Source organism: Cervus canadensis, chromosome 17 (genome assembly GCF_019320065.1).
Source record: "Cervus canadensis isolate Bull #8, Minnesota chromosome 17, ASM1932006v1, whole genome shotgun sequence".
Lineage (NCBI taxonomy): Eukaryota > Metazoa > Chordata > Mammalia > Artiodactyla > Cervidae > Cervus > Cervus canadensis.
In genome coordinates, this window is record NC_057402.1 from 44,689,031 (window position 1) to 44,713,036 (window position 24,006).

Below are 24,006 nucleotides of genomic sequence, written 5' to 3' on the forward strand. Positions count from 1 at the left end.
TAATATTTAATCTGTCGATGATGTTTTATTGAGTCTGTCTTGGCTATTGGAAGTAGCACTGCATGAACATAGGCGTGCATTTGTCTTTTTGATTGATTCTCTCAGGATTTAGATTCACATGTGGGAAGTCAGTATCCTAGGCTTAGTTTTCTGGAAAGTTTTTTTTTTTTTTCCCTAGCATGGGGAAGCTGTCCCTTCTAGTGGCTGTTGTCAATGTCCATTCCCACTGACCATGCAGAGAGGTTCCCTCTTCTCCCAGCTCTCTCCCACGTTTATTATTTGTCAACTTGTGAGGATGGCCATTCTGACCAGGTGGGATTTGATTTCTTGTTGTCGTTTTGATTGGCATTCCTCCTGTAATATTTGGGAATGTGGAGCGCTTGCCCTGCAGCCATCTGGGTTTGTTTGTTTGTTTGTTTTTTCTTTTCTTTTCATAAAGGGTGTGAGGAAATTTTACCTGTTGCAAGCTGCTTCTGGAAAGGCAGTTATGTTCAGAATTTATTTCTGCAGTACCCACCCCAGGACCTTTCCAGAGGGCAGCAGTCATTAGCAGCCACACAGGTGCCAGTAAACACCGGTCGGCAAGTTGTAGTTACAGGAAATGTCCACGTGATGGCAGCAATTCTTCATGCCCAACTCTGGTTCCACCTGCAACCAGAGCCTTAGGGAAGGTCAGTTCCTGGGCCATAAATTTGAGCGGAATGTGACTGAGCAAACCCCCAAGGCCTTTAGTCTCACTGCTTCTTCCCCCTAAAGCTTTACCCCTCCCCTCAAGGCTCATGCCTACCTGGGGCACCGCTCCCTGCTGGGGTCCCTAGGAGGCTGCACTCTCAGGAAGCAGGCTTCAACTGGGGACCCCAGCACCAGGGCCCTGGACACTTGGTGACTTTACTCTTGCCTTCAAGGCCAGAGGGTCAGACCATCATCAATGGGTTGCACTAGGGATTCTGGTCTCAGCCAGAGAAAACCAGAGACAGTATAGGATTGAAACATCTCAATGAAGGGCATCCTGCCTGGCTGTCTAGACCTCACACTAGCTCAGCCCTGGAATTCAAGCCTAATCATGTTCCTGGAATCAAATAGCATCCTGAGTCCAGCAGGTCAGAGGGAATAAACTAGACATTACTCTCCTCTCCTTTTCTTTAATTTCATGCCGACGCTGCGGAAGGCTAGTCGATCTGCAATTTTGTGCTTGTCTTCAGTGTGTTGCTGGCCAAAATCTCGGCCTCTCTGCCCAGCGAAGCCGAATGAAAAATATGGAGACAGAGTTTGCAGGAAATAGAAAGGTGGCTTTAATTCTCAGCCGGCAGAGAGCAGAAGACAGTAGTCTCATACCTCAAGAACTGTGCCCCCGCTCCATGAAGAGTCTACGGGCTTATATAAGGTGAGGGACAAAGGTGGCAGGATCTTGATTTCTTCCTTGTGCATTGTTTTGTTGACTAAAAAATATAGTCACAACCTGAAAGTAGAGAGTTATTTTATTTGGTGCAAATGTTTAGGACTCCAAGCTCTGGAGACAGCATCGCAGTAGCTCTGAGAAAACTGCTCCAAGGAGGCAGAGGCTAAGTCAGGCTATATACAAGTTTGACACAAAGAGAGCATGCAGTCTGAACACCAAAGATCAGGTATCAGGTTATGGAATTTAGTATTCTATGTATGGGAAGATGCAAGCCTCTGGGCTCACCGAATTCATTCCTTTCACATGCACCTCAGCCATCTGGGTCCAATCCTGTTTCCTTGTTCACCTTGCTTCTTGCATTCCCCTAGCTCCTCAGCAATCACCATGGGAGGGGGGTGGCAACACTCCATAGATCACAGTTTGGGGAGCCCTCATTCACATTTGGAGGCCAGAAATCACTGATGGTGGTGATGTTTCTTGTTTATTAATATGGCAGGATGTTTTCATTTAATGGTTTCAAAGACCATCACAGGCTGGCGTCAGTAACTCAGTAATTGTGTCCGGCAGTTCAGTGGCCCTGTGGCCTTCTTTCTGATGTATAACTACAAGGGGAAGGGTGTTGTAAGCAGAGAGGAGATGTACTTAACATAGAGTCAAAAGAAGAAGTGTGAATTGTAGCTCCTGCAGAGTTAGGAGAAAAGCAAACTTAGTTACAGACCTGCAGAGTTAGGAGCAGTTAAAGTAAAAAAACAACTAGGAGTGTTCAGGCCTGCTCACTGTTCTCTTTATCTTCTTTGTTCTCAGGAAAGAGAAAGAGAAAAACCTATTCCTCTTTTTCTCCTTTCATTGCAATGTGTACAATGGACTGATTCGGTTATGACATAATCATACAGCATATTTGTACTTTTTATTGATTCTTTTGCCATAGAGTTTATTGAACAAGGTGGAGTAAAATTCTCTGTGATGAACATCAGGTTCCTGTGGAGTAACTATTAGAGATACAAATTTTTTTCTATGTGCAAGGAACGAAGGAAGGAGATAGTCCTTGTGGATTATCTATTATGGTGACGGGTATTTATATGTGAGAGATAAGTGTTTGTGTATGTAAATGGAAAAAGCAAAAAGGAAGGAAGGCAGGCAGGAGATAATCCTTATGGATTAGCTAATACAGATACAGATACCTGTGGATGTTAGAGATACAGATTTCAGTGTATAGGTGGAAAGAAGAAAAGAGACAATCCTAGTGGATTATCTATCACAGATACAGATTTCTGTGCATACATTAGTACCAACCTCCTAATTTACCCCTAGCCCTTTCCTTTTTTTTTCCTGGATTCTTTTTTTGTGTTTGAAGCTCTGAGTCTCCTTTGGTGTTGTAAATTTCTTCTAGTGTATCTCTTTGTTTAACTTTCCCTAGAAGGGACATCATCTGCTGTTTTCTTCCTCTGTTGCTGACTCCACTTAGTGTTTGATCCTCCAGAGTTCAACCTTGTGGTGACCAGTGGCATAATTTCATAATTTCAGTGGCAGTTTTCATGACTGAGTAATGGCCCACTGAATATACGTACCACATTTCTTTAAGATTTGACCTAACTATTGTAAGTAGTGGTATAACGAAGGTGGGGGTGCACATGCCTGTTTGAATGATGGTTTTCTCAGGACATTGACCAGGTGTGGGAATGTCAGATCCTAGGGTTAGCTGTCTCAAGGGGCTGTCTCTACCCCCACCCTAGTCCTTATTCCTTCCTTATTTATTATCTATTTACCTTTTTCCCCCAGGTTTGTGTTTTGATTCTTACCAAATTCTAATGGAGCTGTTTGGTATAATTTGAGTATACATCCTTTATCTGATATGTGTTTTGGAAATAGTCTCTTTCAGTTTGTGGTTCATTATTTGATTTTCTGAATAAGATGTTTCATAGAGTGAAAGTTTTTATTTTTATAAATAATTTTATAAGTTTTATTTTTCTGAGGAAGTTTTTAATTTTCTGGGGAAGTTTTTAGTCATATGAAAGTGAGTAATTGTATGGAAGTGAGTAATATGAAAGCTAAGATCATGGCATCTGGTCCCATCACTTCATGGGAAATACTTGGGGAAACAATGGAAACAGTGAGAGGCTTTATTTGGGGGGATTCCAAAATCACTGCAGATGGTGACTGCAGTCATGAAATTAAAAGACACTTGCTTCTTGGAAGTAATGCTATGATCAACCTAGAGAGCATATTAAAAAGCAGAGACCTTATTTTGCCAACGAAGGTATGTCTACTCAAAGCTACGGTTTTTTCAGTAGTCAGGTATGGATGGATATGACAGTTGGACTATGAAGAAAGCTGAGCGCCAAAGAATGGATGCTTTTGAACTGTGGTGTTGGAGAAGACTCTTGAGAGTCCCTTGGACTGCAAGGAGATCCAACCAGTCCATCCTAAAGGAAATCAGTCCTGAATATTCATTGGAAGGACTGATGCTGAAGTTGAAGCTCCAATACTTTGGCCACCTGATGTGAAGAACTGACTCATTTGAAAATTTGAAAACACCCTGATGCTGGCAAAGATTGAAGGCAGTAGGAGAAGAGGACGACAGAGGATGAGATAGTTGAATGGCATCACCGACTCGATGCACATGAGTTTGAGTAAGCTCTGGGAGTTGGTGATAAACAGAGAAGTCTGACGTGCTACAGTCTGTGGGGTCATGAAGAGTCAGACATGACTGAGTGACTGAACTGAACTGAGTAATATGAATGTTATTGTATGAAAGTTATTAATTTTATGAAAGTTATTCAATTTATGCCAGTTATTCAGTTTATGAAAGTTATTTTTATGGAAGTTTTAATTTTATGGAATATCTACTACATACATATATATATATATATATATTTATCTACCAAGAGATACCAATATCTATCTACCCAGAGATGTTAAAATCTACACAGAGGTATACAAATTACATCATGATAAAAATATCTATGTACATATCTGTTTATATTCTTTAGGTGTGTTTTTCAGTCCTTACCAAATGTAAATGGGGCTGTTTGGTCTAATTTGAGTACAGATCCTTTATTTGATATGTGTTTTGGAAATGATTTCTTCCAGTCTGTGGTTCGTCTTTCAGTTTTCTGAATAAGGTGTCTCATGGAGTAGAAATTTTTAATTTTATAAATAATTTTATAATCTTAATATTATGAGAAAGTTTTTAATTTGATGTTGTAGTTTCTAATTTCATGAAGTTTTAAATTTTCAGAAACTTCTTCATTTTATGAAAGTTTTTCATTTTATGAACCTTTTTAATTCTTTGTTGCTGTTGTTCAGTTGCTAAGTTGTGTCCACTCTTTGTGACCCCATGGACTGCAGCACTCCAGGCTTCCCAGTCCATCACCAACTCCTAGATCTTGCTCAAACTCATGTCCATTGAGTCAGTGATGCCATCCAACCATCTCATCCTCTGTCATCCCCTTCTCCTCCTGCCCTCAATCTTTCCCAGCATCAGGGTCTTTTTAAATGAGTCAGTTCTTCGCATCAGGTGGCCAAAGTATTAGAGTTTCAGCTTCAGTCCTTCCAATGAATACTCAGGGTTGATTTCCTTTAGGATTGGCTGGTTTGATCTCCACGCTGTCCAAGGAACTCTCAAGAATCTTCTCTAGCACCACAGTTCAAAAGCATCAGTTCTGCAGTGCTCAGCCTTCTTTATGGTCCAACTCTCATATCCATACATGACTACTGGAAAAACTGACTAGTCCATCTGACTAGATGGACTTTTGTCGGCAAAGTAATGTCTCTGCTTTTTAATATGCTGTCTAGGTTGGTCATAGCTTTTCTTCCAAGGAGCAAGCGTCTTTTAACTTCATGGCTGCAGTCACCATATGATCCAGCAATCTCACTGCTAGCCATACATCGAGACAAAGCTATAATTTGAAAAGATACATACAATATTCTAAAAGAGTGTGTGTATACCAGCAGCATATCTGACAGGTAACCTTTACTCTCACATCTGAGAGATCAAATTTGTCCTCACATATTGCCTGCTATATGTAGACCCTTGGTTCATACTCTATGTAATCACATACTGTCATAATTAAATCCTATTTTAATTTTAGCTTTATTTTAGGATGTGCTTTCCCTCTAACAGCATAGGAGCATTTCCTCTTCTCCAGGCCCTGTTTCCTTGGTATGACATTTCAATCCTCATAAATGTTACCTATTGATATGAATATCAATTTCATTCTAGCTCACTTTGAACAGAGAAGCAAAAAATCAGGGGCCCTATGTTTTCTGTTTTCTTCATGGAGAAAAATGAAACTGTTAGAAGAAAAAGTACCTGCAGCTCATGTGCTCCTTGAATCACTAACTGTTGGCAGGAACTTTCTTTTAAGTGTGACCCTTCATTCATAATGTAACAAATAACAGAATTAGATGAAAGTAATTTGAAATGATGACTTGCTTCTAACTAGAAAATCTGAAACAATGGAAACTGCAAAGATGAGGGTGCCAAGCTTTTAAGAATATTTTAGGTTTGCAAGTAATAAGTAGTATGCTTGAAATTTCAACAATATATTTTTATACTGATAAAGAAAATATTTTCGAGAAGACTTCCAGTGTGGTCACCTCCTGCTGGAAGCCTGGGATGCTGGAATCTGGCCATTTCCTGTCTGTCTGCACAGGACACTGGGCTGCACTCTGAGAAGTTCCTGAATCTCCCCTGGATCCTGACCATCATGTGACCAGAGAAATTGCTGACACTGTTGTTTTGCCTGTTGAAATGTGTAATGACACAGATCCTTTCAGTTTCCTCATGTGGGTGAAGTGTGGAGCCCAGTGATGATTTCTTCTTCAAGAAATGTACATCCTAGTTCCCACATGAGGGTGAGCCCCCTGTCCAATGCTGAGAGACCCTGCATGTGGGTGACCCGTGCCTCCTGGGAGACCAGCCCTGAACTCGTCTGAACCTGACCAAGTTCTGTCTATGTGGTAGATTTAGACCTAAGTCCTGTCTGCACTGATGCTGTTTAGACGAAACCATGCACTTTCTGCAATGAGAACACTTAGACCTGACCTTGTACTCTGTGCACTAGGACATGGAGACCCGGGTAGAGACCTGGCCTGGCCTCTTCCTGGAAAACTCCGTGTCTTCGTCTGAATGTCCGTGCTCAGATGTCTGGGGCCTGGGGCTGAGGTGGGCTTCTCTGGGTAACCGTGCTCTCCTCTGAGTGGGGTTCCATGGCCCTCCTGGGGGTCAGTGCTGTGGTAGGGCTCCTAGTCTTTCCCCTGCAAGGTTCACCTTCCCTGGGGCTCCTGGCAACCCCTCAGGTGGGCTACCTGGTAATTATTCCAATTTTCCAGCACATTCAGGTTGAGTAGGGAGGAAGGTTCACCTGGTGAATTGATCCCAGGGCACAGGGATCGGGCATAAAGTCAACGGGCAGCAGGTGAGGTTGCTGCTCTGGTCTCCTCCCGTCGACTCTCTCCTCCAAAGAGCACAGAGCTGCCCCTCATCTTTCAGCCAGCTCTCCTGTTTTCTCAGCACCTCAGCGGGACAAGAAAGACAGAGCCTGCCAGAACCAAAGCAGTGTGTTCACCTCTAGCATGAGCTTTCAAAGCAGCAAAAAAAAATCGCACAGAACCAAAGTGAAAAGAGGAGGGGCCTGACTTCTCCGGGACAACTGAGGGGAGAGGAGACCAACCCTAGGCTTCTTTCTGGGGTCCCCAGAGGTCCCAGAGACCTGGCTTGTTTATACATTGGGGGCCAGCTGACCACAGCCATGGTGTCCTGACTGAGGGGACGTGTGACCCCAGTTGGGGGGTCTGGGCACTGTGTGAGTCTCACCCCATCTGCACGGGTCAGGATCATGTGTGCGGGGAGACCACAAACAAAGCTAAGAAAAAGGGACGAATACATGACAGCATCACTTGTGTTTAGGAATTAATGCTTTAAGGTATTCACTTTATACAGGTCCGTGCCTGTTTGCCTCTTTACCCTCCGCGAAGTTCACCCTCCCTGGGGCTCCTGGAGGTTCCTCGGGTGTCTACCTGGTAATTATTCCATTTTCCAGCACGAGCATGGTGGGAGGGGAGGCAGGTTCACCTGTGAACTGATTGCAGGGCACACGGATCAGGCAAAAAGCCAAAGGGCAGCAGGTGAGGTTGCTGCTGTGATCTCCTTCCAGTCGACCGTACCTGCTCAGCAGAGACCGGACCTGCCCCTCATCTCCCAGCCCTGCATCTGCAGCTTAGCAACAGCAGTAGTGGTTATCTTGTATTTTATTATCTGATACATTATTTTTTTTTTTTTTTGGCCACACTGTGCAGCTTGAGGAATCTCAGTTCCCTGACCAGGGATTGAACCTGGGTCACAGCAGTGAACTTGAAAGCCTGGAATCCTAACCGTGAGGTCACTAGGGAACAACTTTGATACACTTTTTCTTTCTTTGTACTCCTTCATGAACTCACCCTTCTCCGTCTCCATCTCAAACTATCCTCACCTTACTTTCTGTTCCAATTGCAGTTTATATTCTAGTCTCTTCATAACTATTTTCTGGGAGGTGCAATCCCTAATGGGAGTTAGAAAATATAAGGGAAGAAAGACTTTTTGGAGTGAAGTGAACAGCATTGGCTGCCTCCAAAAGCATGACCTAAATGATAGTTACATTTCTTAACTGAAATACAGACTAGATATCCAATTAGTTTTCTCTTTTTATTTTTAAAATTTTTTGTATTTAATTTATATTTGAATATATATTTATATAAATAAAACATATAAATATATATAAATATATGTATAATATAGTATATAAAATATAAATATATACAAATATTTATATTAAAATTTTATACATGCATTCATTCCCTTACACATTATGAAGATGAATGTTATAAAACTAAACCCATGACATTAGAGTTACAGACCTCATACTGGTTGAGAATCACCAATTTAAGGTCCAAATAGCAGAATTCAACAATGATAAGATTTAGTTGTCCTTGAGGTACATAGAGGCAACAAATTGAACTAGTTCAAATTAAACTAGCAACAAGTTAAACTAGTGTGGCACTCCTGAGTATTAATGTCTGTTCCAATTTTTAAACAATGAATTTGGATATATTTTGAGTTATACAATCATTCATTTAATCAAAACTATTTGAGTATGTATTAGGCACAGGGCTGAGTGCTGGTGATACAGAAATGAATGCAAATTAGTTTTAAGATACAAAGATACAGCTCCAAAAAGATGTGGCAAGTTTAATGATAAGCTTACATGGGACCTATAGAAACAAGTATCCAGGTATACAGTTCTCTTGACTGTTCACTGAGAACATCTTTCTGTATTATCACAATAGGCTGACCCAGGCTTAGTATTTTCTAACACTGTATAGCTCCGTCTTTGTGACTCATCAAAGGTATAAATTAAAATTTATTAAACTCCCAGCCAGGCTACATTAAATTTTAAACATTCTAGAAGCACCAAACTGGGAGTCTGGCAGGGGAAATTTATGAGGGTGGAGAACTCTCTCTCTTGGTCCAAAGGATACAGCTCCATTCTCCTGGGAAACAACAGCCTTGCCAGTGGAAAAGGACATCTATTTACATGACTTATTTCACTGTGCTTATTATGTATGGATAAAGGAAGAAAATAAATTACAGAAAAAGTGAGAGGGTAATCTGAAGTACTCTGCTTTTTTTTGGAAAGGCCCCAAATGCAGAAAGCAACTAACTGATTAGGGAAGTGATGACCAAAATCTTCTTGTATCATGCTGACTTATAACCCTAAAAAGCTTTTGATTCCAATTTCAAAAGGCAAGCAAATTACAAACACATGGTTTAAGACTGTATTTGAGTTAATCTAAATACGGGAACACAAAAACTGTGGAAACTTAAAAAGAATGATATATATTTTTTAAAGTGTGTTAGAACTTCAGAAATAATTTTTCAGATGCATTTTTAGTAATTGTTTCATTTTAATGATTTAAATGAAAAACAAAACTAATATTGAAAAATTTAACACTAAAAGGAAAACATATTTGCTGACAGGCAGTTATGGTTATATCTCATAACCACTGGTCGGGGTCTATACCCCAATGCCATCTGCTATATCCTAACTGTGAGGCGCTAACTTGCATCTTGAGTGTTGGGCCTGAAAATCTAAACCTAAAATGTAAATATATCTCTACTAAAAGTCCCACTACAACTATAGCAAAGTGATATGAAAAAGAAGAGCATTTTATTTCATGAATTCTCAAAATATAAAGTACCATTCTGGACACATTCCTTCTCCAATGACTTTTTATGGTAAACCTATCATGTCCTAGGATGTGGATATAAGGATACAGGACGGTTATCTCTCAGTTCCCTTAATAAATCAGTAGTAAGGGTTTTTTAACCCAAGCATCTGGCAGACATTTTTCATGTCCTACTTCACTTTTTCCAACCTAACACACATTGAACCCACTGACTAGCCTCTATTGATGTGGCATGCTTTGCTTACAATTCAGCACAAAAATGAATGGCCACTTTATGAAGCATGCATGAAATGAAACACAAGTTATTTTAAAGCTAAGGACACTGAAGTTCTAATTCTCCAAGCAGGAACCTGCCAGCTTATTGTGGAAATAATTATTTTGGCTCAAAGCAGCTGAGCTACAGAAATATGACTTACAAGTTTTTAATCTCATTCTAATTATTATCTGCAAGAGCTAATGATTATCAGTAGTAGATGAAAATTCAAGAACATAATTTCATAATTATATATTTTCTATCTATTACAACATTCATAATACCCTGAAATTGAAGATTTTTTTTTTTGAAATTGAAGATTTTTGAAGCCATAAATTTTATAAATATATAAAAAACATGTTGATTCCACATGAGAATACACTAATAATTCTTCCCTAGAGTTTATAATTTATTGCATTCATTTGCTGATATATTGACTCAAATACTAGTGTCTTAAAAACTGAGAAGCATATGTTTTGCAGAAAAGAAATATATTAATCTTTTAAAATAGTAGTTAACTTAAACCTGTCTTTCCCATGGCTGGCACTTGACTAGAATATCAAACTGCAAATTTCTGCAAGCGAAAGAGACATCCTGGCTGGTCTATGGTCCACGATGCAAAAGAACTAAGTGTGGATTTAAATGTAATCAAATTCTGAAATAACTTTATCCACAAAGAAATATATGAGCAAAATAGCCATGCTCATGCCCTCTCCTAAATCATGAATTTAAAGGAGCATACCGATAAAAAGAGAAGGCACTGAAAAGGTTTCTAAAGCTTTGGAATAGCTTTCTCCTTGGTTTTTATGTAACCCCCCCTCCGCATACCTCTTCCAAGAAAAGTTGACCACAAAAGCTCAATATTTATGAAGATTTAATAGGACTTCCCTGGTGGCTCAGATGGTAAAATATTTGCTTACAACACGGGAGACCTGGGTTCGATCCCTGGGTGAGGAAGATCTTCTGGAGAAGGAAATGGCAACCCACTCCAGTACTCTTGCCTGGAAAATCTCATGGATGAAGGAGCATGGGAGGCTACAGTCCATGGGGTTGCAAAGAGTCGGACACAACTAAGCGACTTACTTTCAATGAGTCTCTAAGGCTGTTCAATGCGGGAGACCCGGGTTCGATCCCTCGGTTGGGCCTGGAGAATTCCATGGACTATACAGTCCATGGGGTCGCAAAGAACTGGACACAACTAAGCAACTTTCACTTTCAAGGCTGTTCAAGGATAAGGAGATCTGATAAACTTTCCAGAGGAAGTAGATTTCCTTCCTAATAATCTCAGAGTACTTCCCAAGTTACAGTGAAACATCTCAATATGGGAGTGGGTACGTAAGGCCTGGGGCTGCCTAAAAGATGGGGAGCAGGGATGAGAGAATTATTAATGATCTTGATGCCTTTCCTCTGAAATAATCTAATTTTTATGCAGAGGAAAAAACGTTACTGCCCCTATTTCTTATCAGAATCATGGAAAGAGAGGGTGTATCACAGGCCTGACCTTGTATCAGGAGCTAAGCTGAGAACATAGATCGCCTCCACCACACACTTGTTTTCCTATAAATACCTCAGAACACACTACACTCTCATTTAAATTTTTTTTTTCTTATATTTGATATAGAATCTTCCCTATCTTCAAATATGTATTCAAATTAGATGAGCTCAGGGAGCAAGAAAAAATTTGGAGATTCTTGGGCCCAAAAGTAAATTTTAAAATATAGGCTAAGATATGGACAAAACAGACTAAATAATACTGCATAAATACTTTAAAAAGCGGGGGGGGGGACTACTTCAGGAATGGTGACTCTAAATACAGTAGCAATATTTAGGACAGACCTGTTTTGGGGTCCCTACAATTACTTTACTGTGAAATATTTTAGATCCAAAAAAGGTCAGGAGGACAATGCAAACTCTTGTACACACCAGTAAGCTTCATCATTTCTTAAAAGTTTTCTTCAGATTTAAGAAACGTGTCGTTACAAACATGGTGGAAGCCCCCTGCCAAACTTCCTCAATCCTATTCCCCGGCCTCCTTCCCCTTGGTGACAAGTAACAAAGTAAACAGTATCATAGTTTGCCTAACCTTTCACAGCTTGATTTTTTTGTCTCAACACTATGTTTCTGAAAATCCATGTTGATAGATGCAGTTCTAACCCATTCAATCTTACGACTCCAGAGTAATCCAATTTATAAATATAGCCTGATTCATCAATTCTTTTCATTTTTTTATCGATCAATTTTCTTAAAAGCCTATGAAGATTTACGTTGGTTCTGCAATGAGCAATCTTATGCTGTCACCTACGGTACTACAATTCCAGGATTCCTTGGTGGCTCAGTGTTAAAGAATACATTTGTAATGCAGGAGACATGGGTTCAATCTCTGTGTCAGGAAGATCCCCAAAGGAAATGGCAACCCACTCCAGCATTCTAGACTGGGAAATCCATGGACAGAGGAGCTTGGTAGGCCACAGTCCATGAAGTTGCAAAGAGTCGGACTCAACTGAGTGACTGAACAACTACAACCAAGGGTACATTTGCACTCATTTTCTGGGATACGTACTCTAGTGAGACTGCTCTGTTGTGGACATTGAGAGCTTCACTAGTACCAGATAATGACAAACTGTCATTTTAAGGTGGAATACCAATTTTCATTCCCTTTAGTAGTGCAGAAAAGTTCTTGTTTTTACACATCAAGGCCAATATTTGGCATTTTTAAACTAAAAATTTCCCACTCTGAAGAATGTGAAATATCTTTGTATTTTTTGCATTTTTGTTAGTGAAGTTAATTAATATTTTCATGTTTTAGACTATGCAGGTTTCCCTTCTGTGAATTTCCTGTTCATACCGTTTTCCCATTCTTCTATTAGTTCACTTTGCTTTTGTTTTATTGTATTTCAATATCTCATACACTAATTCCTTATTGGTTATATTTATTATTAAGATTTTCTCCCACTCTATGCTTTTCTTTTTTTTGCTGACACCACAGGGCATGCATGCAGGATCCTAGTTCCCCCAGGAGAAATCAAACCCCGACCCCTGCAGTTGAAGTGCAGTGTCTTAACCACTGAACCGTCAGAGTAAGTCCCCATAGTATACATTTGTATGATACAAAGGTGTTTGCTTAACCTGCTTGAATTTATATTTTCCTTTGTAACTTATGCCCTTTGTATCTTAGTTAAGGACACAAACATCACCCAGAGATCATACAGATATTCTGTATATTCTTTTTCTAAATGCTTTAAGATTTACTTTTCATAAGTAGATTTTAATCCACCTGGAATTTATTCTTGAGTGGATTGACATTTTCTAATATTTTCCCTTTGGATATTAATAATCATATTTTAACCCCATGTATTAAATGTTCATCCTTTCTCCACCAATTTTTAAACTGCGGTATGGCTGACATTCAGTCAATACAGAACACTTCTATCACAAGGATCCCTCCAGTTGCCTTTTACAGTCGTATCTCCTTTCCACCCACCCCCACTTCTTTAATATCAGACCATTACTGATCTGTTCTACATGTCTATAATCTTTGCAATTCAAGAATAGCGCGGTGAGAAGCGGATGGCGGCCTTCAACCCGGCGCCCTCCAGGTCCTCTGGCCTCCTGCCGGTGAATTAGGGGCCCCCGGGCCGGGACCTCCTGCGGGCGGGCGAACTGGGGGCCCCTGGGCTGGGACCCCCGGTGGGTAGGTGAACTGGGGGCGCACTCACTCGGCCAGCTTGGGCTGTCTTGCGGGGCCTCAGAGCTCTCACCACCGCCACCCAGTGGAAGCCGCAGCAAACCTCACCCTCACCCTCACCTCTGCAGCCTAATGGCGGCGGCCGCTCAGCGCCCGGATGTCGCTGACCAACCACTGGGTTTCTTGGCCCAAGGCTGCAGGGCTTAGGCCAAGCCTCCGCCAGGCCTTCGCGGGTGGGTGTGGACGCCTTGGACCCGCGCGGATCCGGTACCTGAGGCGACCGCTCACGCGTGGAGACTGACGGAGACCTTAACAGCTGGGAAGGTGAGCGGAGCCGCGGTGGGCAACGGGTAGAAATTAACGGTTCGGCAGTTGGTGGTGGTTCTACCAAGACCTTGACGTCGAAAGATATTAATAGAAATGGTGGAATAACTTACCGCATGCAGCCAATAGGAACTGCCCATCGCCCTTTGGAAAGACTTACTGTCCATTATAGAAAGCCTATGTCTATAATACGAAAAAGCTGCTCTCAACTTTTCACTCAACCTTGCAAAAGGAAACTCACACTATATCTAGGCCTTCTAGATATGAAGAGGTTGCTGAAGTATGATAAAGTCAAGTTAGAAAATCATATATCTTGTAAATGCCCATTTGTGGTTTGTTTTTTTTTAACCACAGAAAAGACTTATCTTCTGGAAATAATTTTTCTAAATGGAGTTGTTTGACCACTGTAAAATAGTAAAAAAAGTTACAGATTAAAAGTCACACAGACTTGATGCAACAAAGATTGTCCTAGATGCATCAACCAAGGTAGAAATCCTAAAGGAAAAGACTGACAGATTTAATTACATTAAAATAGAAACACACATAGCATTTTCTATCTCACCTATAGATAAAGGGATAAGTATGTGAATATCCAGGCTTCCCAGGTGGCACTAGTGGTAAAGAATCTGCCTGCCAATACAGGAGACATAAGAGAGGCAGGTTCTATCCCTGGCTCAGGAACATCCCCTGGACAAGGAAATGGCTACGCACTCACTCTAATAGTCTTGCCTGGGAAATCCCATGGACAGAGCCTGACAGGCTACAGTCCATGCAGTTGCAAAGAGTCAGGCATGACTTAGTGACTAAACAACACCAACAAATGTGAATATCCACACGAAAATGCAGTAGTAAAAGCACAAGCATATGGGCTGGAAGAAAACCCACCAAAGTGCCTCTAAGGATGGTGGGAACAGGACAAGGAGTGAAGGCTGTTAGGGAAACACACAAAAGGAATACCAACGGAACATTTTATTCTCCTCCTACCCCTCCCATAAAAAAATCTGACACAAACATGACAAAACATTCAATTTGATGAAGTCAGGTGGTGATGAAGTCAGAATGGATGTTAGTTTTCTCCGAATTTCTATGGATTTTGAAATTTCTTTTTAAAAATTTGGGGATAAAAGGCAATAATTAGAGAAGAATGTAAGCCTTACCACATTTAATACAGGTAAGTGTGCCCATGCCTAGGAAGGGAATCAGAGGTTAATTAAAATGTTACGGCCACTACCTCTAGATGGAAGGATACTGAGCTATTTTACTTCTTTTGTATTTGTGTCTCTGCATTTTGTAAAGTTCTTCTGTAAAGCCAACACTTTAATATTTTAATCAAAAACAGGCAAGCAAACAAACAAAACCACAACCTGTTGACATACAGAAAATCTCAAGTCAGACAGGACTTCATAGGTAAGTTCTACGTTAGAGGCCAGGAGAGTTTATGCAGGAAACCCTGACATCTAATAAACTGAAGCAAGGGACTCCACTAGATATTACACAGATTTCCTTAAGCCTTTAGGCCAAGTTAGCTCATCCAACCAAAAAAACAAAAAACAAATTAAGAGCGGGACCTGTAGAAAGGACCTTCAAATGTGAAATGAAGAAATAATGGCTCCTAATAAGGAGGAGGTTTTCCAATGATTTTCACCCACATCTCACCCATCAGTGGGTTTCTGGCTTCTTACCAAGTCATCTATTTATAGCACAGTAAGCAGCCCTACTAGAGGCAATATTTCAGCAAGAGTCAAGTGAAAAGAAAGTATAAATATCTGGCAACTGACCAAGTCTGTCATTGGGAATAAGGGCTAATTAAACCCATATTATTAACTGTTCTAATTAGACCACTGTTCAGTTCAATTTTCTACGCCAAATGTCACCAAACAGAACTGTGTCCTGTCTATAACATAATATAAAATGAAGTTTTAATTCATAAAAAATACAATAAGCAGTTTAATACATTCATCTGGGCTTTTAAGTTGGTGAATTCAAATCATTTTAGGTAAACATTTAAAATATACACAGCTGAAAATGATTTTTCATTTTGTCATGATATACTGATATGTTGAATGTAAAAAGTTGAAAAACATCATCATATATTTTTTTTTTTGGATGGGTGACATTTTATAGATGTTCAATTAACATTTGATATGTTAATATATAAGTTAAGATGTCATAACACAATGTCATTCAAACAATAAATGGTAATAAAAATATCTGAAAATTTGCCCAACTGTCTTTCTCATTAAAATATCTTCAATACAAAAAATAATGTAGGGGGGCAGCTATGTCATAAGATATAAAATCTTGTGGTAACTCTACTTTGTGAAGGAACTCAGATACCTCAGAATGGAGTTGAAAACAATGTCATTGTATTGCATCTACTCATCAAACAGATGAGCTCTTTCAGTTTTCCAAGAAATGATGCCAAGGATGTTCCCATTCTTCTCACCTTTGCTCTCTGCTCTATTCATCATATATTTTTAAATGAAAGTTGAAAGTTCATTGCAATATTGTTTTAATTTGTTTTTATTCCCACTCTTCCATCTATTCAGTTTGTAGTTAGAGTCAGGTTCCTTTCCATAACTTCTCCACCTTTACTTACCAAAGAAAAGTATTTTGATTCTAAAATAACTAAAATAGGCAAGTTGTATAGGCAGGTCTTTGATTTCTCTGATTGAATCAGTAAGATATTTTTTTTTCCCCTAAGAAAACAGAGAGAAAATGACATCTCAAGAGGAGTCCTCAAGTTTTTCCTCCTCTCCCTGGTCACGAAGATGTTAGATTTTGCTTTGAAATGGTACTGCTATTTCCTACCAGGCAATCTTCCTGCCATCTCATCAGTCTTCTTTTTCCAAAGAGTAGCAATGATATTCTCAATTTCCACTTTTCATCTCTTCCATGTGATGCCAACAGCATGATGATAATGATAATAACACAAATATTTAGAAAAACAAAATCTCTCTTGGACCTGAACAAACTGTCACAGAGTCTTTTCTGAACATTTATATTTGTGTGTTTTCTTCCTCATAGTGACAGAGAGCCTGCTTCCCTGAAACTTTTAGCCTTCTAGAGCAGTGGACGGTGAGTCTCCATCCTCTGCTACAGAAGAACTATTCTTGAGATTTCTCAAACTAGCTGGTACCTTCAAGAATGCGGACAAGGTCAAATGCTGAGAAGTGTTAAGCAGGCTAAAGTGTTGAGAGTCAGTTATGCCTAGCACTGAGGAAGTCACTGGTATTTTTGTGAACAGTTTCATTGTCATGATGAAACAAACAAAAATGAGAGCAGGCAGTCGGGGGTCCAGGAGGCAACTAAAGGAGAAGGGAGTGTAGTGCAGCCTCGACAGCTGGGTTTTCTTTTTGTCTTTGTAATCCAAGTGACTGACTTAAGCTTTGCTGCCAAGGCACGCACTTTGAAGATGGCTGTCTTCAATAAACACACTGCCAGCCACACAACTAGATAAAAAAGCCTGGCTCCACCTCCCCCTGCTCCATCCCAGAATGAGGCACCTTACTGCAAGCAAGTAAATTTCTTGTGTTAATTATTTTTTTTAAAAATGGAGGTTTATGTGGTGAAACTATTGAAAAGTCCTGGACTTGGGGATGAATTCAAAAGTCAAAGTGAAAGAAACCTAATATGGAGTTAGATTTTATTGTTGTTGTACAGTTGCTTAGTCCTGTCTGACTCTTTGCGACCCCATGGACTGCAGCACGCCAGGATTCCCTGTCCATCACCACCTCCTGGAGCTTACTTAAACTCATGTCCATCGAGTCAGTGATGCCATCCAACCATCTCCTCCTCTGTCATCCCCTTCTCCTCCTGCCCTCAATCTTTCCCAGCGTCAGGGTCTTTTCTAATGAGTCAGCTCTTCACATCAGGTGGCCATTATTGGCCCTTCAGCTTCAGTATCAGACCTCCAATGAACACTCAGGATTGATTTCTGTGACGGTTTCGCACTGAATAATTCTCACAAACACACAGGATAATGAGAGACAGTGCAGGGGGAGTTGCAGAAGAGCAACTCCCCGAGAAAACGCTGTATGTATGTGTGTTACTCACTCAGTCGTGTGTTGGACTCTTTGTGACCCCACGGACTATAGCCTGCCAGGCACTCTGTACATGGGCTTCTCCAGGCAAGAATACTGGAGTGGGTTGCTGTTCCTTTCTCCAGGGGATCTTCTCGACTCAGGGATCAAACCTGAGTCTCCCTCATTGCAGGCAGATTCTTTACCATCTGAGTCAGCAGGGAAGTCCCAAATCCATGAAAGTGAAAGTCGCTCAGTCAATCTTTAACTAAGAGCAGTACAGCAAGACAGAGATCAGAACTCTGGGATTAAGGATCCTCCTGAAAGTCTGAACGTAATCACATGAGAGTTGTAAACAAAGGTCTTTGAAGATAAGGGAGTTTGTTCTCCATGCAGAACAGTATCTAGCTAATGCTGACTTGTCAGCCAGAACTTCTGACTTAAGGGCAGGGGAAAGAGCAAGCAAGGAAGAGAGAAAGAGTAAGATTAAATTCCAGGAGACATTTCTGAGAAAGCAGCAACACATGGTTCCCCTAGATTTCCTTTAAGATTGACTGGTTTGATCTCCTTGCAGTCCAAGGGACTCTCAAGAGTCTTCTCCAGCACCACAGTTCAAAAGCATCAATTCTTTGGCATTCAGCCTTCTTTATGGTCCAACTCTCACATCCATACATGACTACAGGAAAAACCATTGCTTTGACTACACTGACCTTTGTTGGCAAAGCAATGTCTCTGCTTTTTATTTATTTGTTTGTTTGTTTTTCATTTATTTTTATTAGTTGGAGGCTAATTACTTTATAATATTGTACTGGTTTTTGCCATACATTGACATGAATCAGCCATGGATTTACATGTGTTCCCCAAAAAATATGGAACGCTTCACGAATTTGCGTGTCATCCTTGCGCAGGGGCCATGCTAATCTTCTCTGTATCGTTCCAATTTTAGCATATGTGCTGCCGAAGCGAGCACCGTCTCTGCTTTTTAATATGCTGTGTGGGTTTGTCATAGCTTTTCTTCCAAGGAATTAGATTTATTCTTTCCTATTACATGAACATGGACAAGTTTCTTACCCTCTCTAAATTACTTTCTTGATGTGTGTGTGTGCTAAGTCACTTCAGTCGTGTCTGGCTCTGTGTGACTCTCTGGACTATAGCCCACAAGGCCCCTCTGTCCATGAGATTCTTCAGGCAAGAAAACTGGAGTGGGTTGCTATTTCCTTCTCCAGGGGATCTCCCTGACCCGGATCAAACCTGGGTCTCTTATGTCTCCTCCATTGGTAGGCAGGTTCTCTACCACTAGCACCACCTGGGAAGTCCACTTTCCTGATAGTTACTTTTTTTTTTTTTGACTGCCCTCATGTCATGTGGGATCTAGTTCCTTGACCAGGGATCAAACCTGCACCCCCTGTGCTGAAAGCCCGGAGTCTTAACCACTGGACCACTAGGGAAGTTCCCTCTAGATAGTTACTTTTAAATGGTGGTGGGGCAGGGGGAGATGGGGGGAGAATGTATAGATAAAAGTCAAGCCAATGTGACAAAATGTTAGCAATTGGTGGAGATCTAGGTTATAAGTGTACAGTACTTACATGCTTTGTATTGTTCTATCAACATTTCTGTATGTATGACTTTTTTCAAAACAGAAGAATAAAGCTGAGAATAATGGTAGTGGTAAAGAATGGTAAATAGTAAATAGTGGTAAAATAGAGCTAGTAGTAAAGGACCTGCCTGCCAATGCAGGAGACATAAGAGACACAGGTTCAATCCCTGGGTCGGGAAGATTCCCTGGAGGTAGGCATGGCAACCCACTCCAGTATTCTTGCCTGGAGAATCCCATGGACAGAGGGGCCTTGTGGGCTACAGTCCATAGTGTCTCAAAGAGTCACAGGCAAATGAAGTGACTTAGTACACACAGGAGGGAGGGGCATGGTTGATTGTTGCAAATGTCGGTGTAGGAGTCCTTTGTTCCCACAGCTGTCCAGATAGATCAGGTCACCAGGTATTCCTATAGATCTCCAACAGGACAAATGTTATTCTCTGCTCTGCAACTTTTTATCTTTATACAAAAGGAAAAGTGTTTTACCCTTAAAGGTCAGAGCCTTTGGGCTCTGAGAATGGGCTATCCTGTGTATTTCAGGCTATGGCAACATTGTTAATGCATGCAATAGAACACAAAGGCTGAACTAAAAGAAACAGATCTAATATGGAATGAGATTTATTCTTCCCTGTTACATGAACATGGACAAGATTCTTACTGTCTCTAAGTTTCTTTCTTGATAGTTAAAAGTAAAAAAGAAACAGCAGCTATGCCTTGCACCTTCCCTAATTATTTTGTGAACACCAGTCATGGTAACAGATACAAAGTGCTTTGCAAACAGCAGAGCACTTCCTGGGCACAAAGGGTCACCCATGTGATTATTTGGGCAGCACCAACTGGTCCTAGCCTCTTGCCTTCAGTTGTCTCAACTCCAGCCAATCTCTGCTGCCACAGCCACCTTAACATGCATATGCATGAGTGGCTTCCTGGCTTCTCTGCTCAGAGCATCACTGCAGACACACACACCTGGTCCTGAGAACTGGAGGGGAGAGCAACTCACACAGCAGACTCCTGCCTGCCTACTACTCAGCGCCCTGTCCACCCCTCCTGATCTCTGGCATCCAGCCAGCTCCCATGAAACCATCAAAGGCATCCCAGCATTTTAGAAGCATCCAGAGAAACGCCAACCAGCACAACTTCTTTCAGGAGTCCCTGCTGCTCAGGTGAGCCGTCCCGCCCATCCACCAGGCAGTGAAGGCAGGTGTGTGAGTGGGGAAAGCCTGGGTCCCCCTTGCTTGCATCTCACCAAAGGACCAAGTCCCCATCCTTCTGGGTTCTCCTTCAGAATAAGCTCAGATACTCCTTTTTCCAGGTCCTTATCCATCAAGAGAGGCAACCTCAGTCATGTGCAAAGAGGGTGGTGTCTCTATCTGCTTCTGATTGGCATCCAAAATCTTACACCCCAACCTGCCTTTATTGCTGGCCAAACCTACAGACGTGCTTTATCTGTTTTCTCTTCTCTTTACTCCATCAGCAATATCAAGAGAGAGCAGATGATACATCTGTTGTAAATATGAGGTTTCTGTTGGAATATAGACTGGTTAGAAGTGGGGGAGTGTTACTCGAATTTGTTAAACATTTACAAAGGTATATTAAAACCTCTGTAAATTTATAGAAAATGGAGAAAATTCTCCTTGGAGTAAGTAAAACAATCTGAATTAGAAAAAACAAAGGAATTATTTCCCCTTACCTTTAAGTGCTTCCTTGAACAAAATAGCCATAGCACAATACTCTTTATCCGCTCCTGAAAAGTTGTATTTGGGTGCATGTGTCCTTTTGAATTAAGCTTTGAATTAAGCACCGGAAGCTCAGCTCAGGGGCTCTGTGTTGACCTAGATGGGTGGATGGGAGGTGGGGAGGGAGGAGGGTCCAAGGGGGAGGGGATATATGTATACTTAGAACTGATTCACTTCATTGTACAGCAGAAACTGTTACTGAGTCCAGGCTGACTCAGTTCACCACAGGACAGCCCAGTGAATCCGAGAGAGGAAGCGTTGAGGCGAGGAACAGATTTTAGTTGGGGAGCCAGCTGACGGAGAAGATGCCAGGCTACCACCTCAAAATAACCATCTTGTCAGGGCCTGGTTGCCAGGTTCTTTCATACATCAGAGATGGGGGGTGGGGGGAGGTGAGGAAACCAAATTAAAAGACTATTTAATCCTTGCAAATGTCCCCTGGAATGGGAAGCCTCAGGCAGGGGGATGTGTTTCACTTGCTTGCAGTCCTTCACAGGCGGGAGGGCAGCTCAGGTTATCTCCCTGAGGCAGGCCATTACGTATGTTTAATAACAAAAAAGGGTTAAAGTCACAGTAACAGATCCAACATAAATTCAAAATTAACCCTTCCTGGTTACAAAACTAACCCAACATTGTAAAGCAATTGTATTCCAATAGATATATAATATGTAACATTACAGAAAAAAATTTGCATTAGAATTAGTGTATTCATTTTCACTGGGAATAAATGTTGCTACATGTTGGAAAGTTGTTCTCCTTAGAGAGTAACTAATACCCTGAAATATTTGTCCATGGAAATTTGCTTAGCTAATTTCTTGTTCATAGAAATGGCTGCCTGTTTCCCATCGTTATCTCAGATTTAAAATGAATCCAAGGGGGGCGTGTGAGGTCATCGCGCCGGCGGGCGGGCGGGGTCAGGCGGTTTGAACGAGACGAAGACGGAACCGGAGCCGGGTACGGGCAGCGGACTCGGTCCAACCGAGAGCCGAAGATGGCAGTGAACGTGTACTCAACGTCGGTCACCAGCGATAACCTCAGTCGACATGACATGCTGGCCTGGATCAATGAGTCTCTGCAGTTGAATCTGACAAAGATTGAACAGTTGTGCTCAGGGGCTGCCTATTGTCAGTTTATGGACATGTTGTTCCCTGGCTCCATTGCCTTGAAGAAAGTGAAATTCCAAGCTAAGCTAGAACATGAATACATCCAGAACTTCAAAATACTACAAGCAGGTTTTAAGAGGATGGGTGTTGACAAAATAATTCCTGTGGACAAATTAGTAAAAGGAAAGTTTCAGGACAATTTTGAATTCGTTCAGTGGTTCAAGAAGTTTTTTGATGCAAACTATGATGGAAAAGAGTATGACCCTGTAGCTGCCAGACAAGGTCAAGAAACTGCAGTGGCCCCCTCCCTCGTTGTTCCTGCTCTGAACAAACCGAAGAAACCTCTCAGCTCTAGCAGTGCAGCTCCACAGAGGCCCATTGCAACACACAGAACTACTGCAACCCCTAAGGCTGGCCCGGGTGTGGTGCGGAAGAATCCTGGTGTAGGGAATGGAGATGACGAAGCAGCTGAGTTGATGCAGCAGGTCAACGTATTGAAGCTTACTGTTGAAGACTTGGAGAAGGAGAGAGACTTCTATTTTGGAAAGCTGAGGAACATTGAGTTGATTTGCCAGGAGAACGAGGGGGAGAACAACCCTGTGCTGCAAGAGGATCGTGGACATTCTCTACGCCACAGACGAAGGCTTCGTGATACCTGATGAAGGGGGCCCACAGGAGGAACAGGAAGAGTATTAATAGCCTGGACCAGCCGAGCAACATCTGAATTCTTCACTCCAAATCATGTGCTTAACTGTAGAATACTCCCTTTTATTATTCTTAGAGGACTCACTGGTTTCTTTTCATAAGCAAAAAGTACCTCTTCTAAAAGTGCACTTTGCAGAAGTTTCACTCCTTTTCCAATAAGTTTTGAGTTAGGAGCGTTTACCTTGTAGCAGAGCAGTATTAACATCTAGTTGGTTCACCCAGGGAACAAAGAGGCTGACCATGGGGCTCACTTTGTGGATGCTGGTAGCACTGATAGCTGGAGAAGGTGGAGACCTCAGTAGAGAAATGTAAAGACTGATTTGAATTTTAAGTTAATGTGAAATCTTGGCAGAGAACGTTTTAATAAATAAATGCCTTAAGAGTATTTAAAAGATGCTTCCATATTTCAAAATACAAAATGTGTGTTTGACATTGTGTCTGGGAAGTATGGGCTGGAACCTGGAGCCTTTGGGACCTGCTGTTCCCAGCCTTCGCAGGACTGCTTGACCCTCATAAGCCCAGACGTTGGCCCAAAAGCAAAATTTGAAAAGTTATTTTGTAAGCCATTTTGATGTCCTTGACCAATATAGCATGCCTACTAAGAAGCAAGAGGCATTGTTGCCTGGATGAATAGAGGGTGTGTTTCAGGCCTGAGACGTCTGAGTCAAAGAGCTTGATTTTCATTGAGCATTTCTCTGGTGATTTTTCCAGTTATCCCTGATAATTCTGTGTACTGTGTGTGTTTTTTTTTTTTTTTGGAAATGAGGTGTGTCCAGTTTTTAAACCTAACAACTACTTTTGGGGACTTGCCCACATCTCTGGGATTTGAATGGGGGCTGTGTCCCATTTTACTGTCTTTTAAGTTTACATTTAACATGTTCCTCTTCTCTGCTCCCCTTGCCCACTGGGGACTCCTCTTTGGCTCCTTAAAATTTGCTGCTTAGAGTGGAAGTTCAGCA

At 41.4% G+C, this 24,006-nt stretch overlaps 1 non-coding gene and 1 pseudogene across 2 annotated transcripts; one reads left to right on the forward strand and one right to left on the reverse strand.

Moving 5' to 3' along the window:
• Positions 1-18,772: 18,772 nt before the first annotated feature.
• LOC122419938 lies at positions 18,773-18,879 on the reverse strand. The gene has a single exon (XR_006263139.1). It is a non-coding gene; the product is annotated as a U6 spliceosomal RNA (small nuclear RNA).
• Positions 18,880-22,164: 3,285 nt separating this feature from the next.
• Positions 22,165-23,432, forward strand: LOC122419637 (annotated as a pseudogene). Its single transcript, XR_006262942.1, has one exon. The product of XR_006262942.1 is annotated as a microtubule-associated protein RP/EB family member 1-like (transcript).
• Positions 23,433-24,006: the final 574 nt, after the last annotated feature.